This window comes from Balearica regulorum, chromosome 19 (assembly GCF_011004875.1).
Source record: "Balearica regulorum gibbericeps isolate bBalReg1 chromosome 19, bBalReg1.pri, whole genome shotgun sequence".
Lineage (NCBI taxonomy): Eukaryota > Metazoa > Chordata > Aves > Gruiformes > Gruidae > Balearica > Balearica regulorum.
The window spans coordinates 6,577,845-6,580,691 of NC_046202.1; the positions used below are offsets into that span (position 1 = coordinate 6,577,845).

Here is a 2,847-nt window from a genome sequence, read left to right on the forward strand (position 1 = left end):
AAGCGGGGGTGGGGTGGGGGTGGTCTGAGAGAGAACGGGCCGCGTTGGGGGGAGGGCGCCCTTGGTAACGTGTGGCCTGAGCGCCGCGCGCAGGGGAGGGGCGTGGCCTCGGAGCGCGTGGCGCCTGACTCCCCTTGTCCCTGCAGGCCGGCCATGGAGGCGACACCGGGGCCGGAGCTGCTGAGACGGCTCCCCGGTAAGTTCAAAAGCGGCTGGTTTGGGTTGGGAGACAGTTGGGGTGGCGATGCTGCCTTCGGCCGGCTCGTGGAGCTTGCAGTGACAGGCTTGGGAGGCTGAAGCCTGTCCCCACTCGGTGCCTTCCTCCTCCTCATGGGCCTCCTGGCTGCTTGCAGGCTCGTCCCTTGCCGCTCGCAGCCTCACCTGCTGCTGGGCAGAGTCCTGCCAAGCGCGGAGCTCCGTGAGGGCTGTGGAGGTGAGACCGTACGGCTAGTGCTTGGCATTCGCATGCCTTCTATGGATTTTTATTTCTGTGGCGCTGTTTTTAGCAAATAGGTCACTTTTTTTTTTGGCTGTCTCGTGTGCCAGACCCTTTCTGTGGAATGAGCGTTACAGTCTTAGAATTGGTGGTGTGTGGAATTCCAGTTTAAAATTGCTTGTAAGATAAATGCAGTCTGGCAAGCTGCGTAAGGGAGATTTCTAAGTTTCCTGACTAAAAGCAGTTTAGAGAGGATTGTTGACTACTAAAAGCTGTCTGATACAAGTATTTTGGTGATTGACATTATCAACAGAAACACTGGTAGAATTATAAGCAGGCTCTTGGTGGTGAGGGTCTGGTTTTCATAGGGGTTTTACCGTTTTGGGTTTGTTTTTCCTGGGTAAACCTACTTCATAGTTTTCTAAAATTACTGCTGAAGAGTATTCTAGTAACGCTTCTTTTGCTTTTATTCCTACAGCAGAAAGATGTCTTGAAGTAAAGAGTAAGTTAAAGTTTATTTTGTACTAAGATGTGCAAAGTTGTTAAGAAAGTTCCAGGCCTTTACTTACATGCTAATGATGTAAAGCATTTAAATACAGGACTGTTAGTCGAAAATAACTGTAACAATTATATCTTAGAGTAAGTTAAATAAAAACTCATTAAAGCTAATTTTATGTAGCATTAAGTTAACGGAGCTAATGCCTTTTATAAACAAAGGGGAAAATGTACAATTGTTGGTTCAAGGTGAAACAATTCCTGTTAAGTAATCGAATACAAAAGTTGTTGGCTGTTGATGATGATAACCCTGAATAGGAAGTGCCGTCAGATGCGAGAACTGACGATAACCTTCTCATTTGTCTGAAATACAGCTATGTGCATGAAGAGTTTGAGTTCTAGAAGTTTGTCCTCTAGAACTAATCAGGCAACTTTTATTTATACTTGCTTTCTGTGGAAAAGTGCTCTTGTAGTATCTAACATAGCTTTGTGTCAATCTGTTTCACTTTATCTGCAGAGCCTGGTCTTTCCAGCTAAATGTGATGCAATTAGGACTGGGAGCAGGTCGTGCTTTGGAGAAGGCCCAAATGTGAAGGTAAGTGATGAATTTCACTCATATCAAGAGCTTTATACCAAGTGGAATCCAAGTTGAGAATGAATGAGGTTTATAGGCTGCCAGAAACTTGAGAAGCATATTTTGTCAGTTCGTATCTTGAATCAATCTGCTTTCTCTCCTCTCTTCCTCAGAATTTAAAGCCTGATACTTATTTCCTGGTATCTCTATATTTAGGTAGAGCTTGCAGGTCTCTGCTGTCCTGCTAATTGTTACTAATGTTTACCAATTGATGTTACAGCTCTTCACAAGTTCTGTGGAAGCCAGTGAGGCAGCAAGAGCAGGAGATTCTTCTGGGTGAGTTTAGTATTTGGTGTGCTGTTAGTTTAACATGATGGATTTTGGCTACGGTCTTGGAAACATTACCTAGTTGACAAGATTCTTATTGGCTGTGTTTCTGTATTTTCTTAGCTCTAAAAGTATAATTAATGAAGTTCTAGGCCAAAAAATACTTTATTAGATGAAAATACATGTGCTAAATGTATAAGAGCAGCTGTCTTTTGCACTAGTTTTGCTGACAGCACTGTAAAGGGGATACAGGTCTAGAAAATGTATGAGTTTACTGAAAGATATCATATGATGAAACTAACCAAAATTTGCTGGAATTACCGGCAGATTGACTGGTGGTGAGCAAAGGTTTTTCTGATGATATCTCTTCTGTTAACAAATGGGTTAATAATTGGTGTTGAATGGTTAACTTCCCATGCTGTTGTATTACAGGTGTTTATGCTGAAAACATCTTGTCTGAGGAAGAAGGAATTGAATAAAACACATGCGTGAGCTTGGCGACTAGTGTTTTTACTGTAAAGACTATGTATTTTTCTGCCCTAAGATGTTAAGAAATGGTAACAGTTACACCGTTTTGATTATACATATATTAAAAATCTCTCTTTAAAAAAGACAACAGGGTCTGATTTTGTCATTTTACTGCATTGAGGAATGAGTTGCCATTATGCAACACATTTTTAATAAACATGCTGAGCACTCCTACAACTTACTATAATATGATAAAGTAGATGTATACGCGTTGCAGTATAATTACTGCAGATAATGTAAATGGGGTTTAGTTGTGTAAGCATTCTGTCTGCTGTTTGGTAATTTACTTGCTTTAAACAGTTTAAACAAGTGATATTAATACTGCTGCTGTAATTACTGGAGAGATTAGGCCTTAAATACCCCTAACAGCAAGAAGAGCAAATGCAACTATTTCTGTAGCTTGTTCCAGGCTTGCTATTTCTTCGTTATTGTGGCCTCAACCTTTTTTAAAGTCTGCTACACAGGAAGCGGAATAAGAAAAAAAAAA

General features: G+C 41.5%; 1 long non-coding RNA gene and 2 other non-coding genes across 4 annotated transcripts; all 3 read left to right on the forward strand.

Moving 5' to 3' along the window:
* Positions 1–248: 248 nt before the first annotated feature.
* Positions 249–2,451, forward strand: LOC142604516 (uncharacterized). Of its 2 annotated transcripts, none has more exons than XR_012838382.1 (5): positions 249–446; positions 915–938; positions 1,449–1,526; positions 1,786–1,841; positions 2,265–2,451. It is a non-coding gene; the product is annotated as an uncharacterized LOC142604516 (long non-coding RNA). The 2 variants fall into 2 exon arrangements; XR_012838381.1 differs by having other exon boundaries at positions 250–433; positions 2,265–2,450.
* On the forward strand, positions 1,226–1,300 carry LOC142604593 (small nucleolar RNA SNORD49). The gene has a single exon (XR_012838447.1). It is a non-coding gene; the product is annotated as a small nucleolar RNA SNORD49 (small nucleolar RNA).
* LOC142604597 (small nucleolar RNA SNORD65) lies at positions 2,119–2,192 on the forward strand. Its single transcript, XR_012838451.1, has one exon. It is a non-coding gene; the product is annotated as a small nucleolar RNA SNORD65 (small nucleolar RNA).
* Positions 2,452–2,847: the final 396 nt, after the last annotated feature.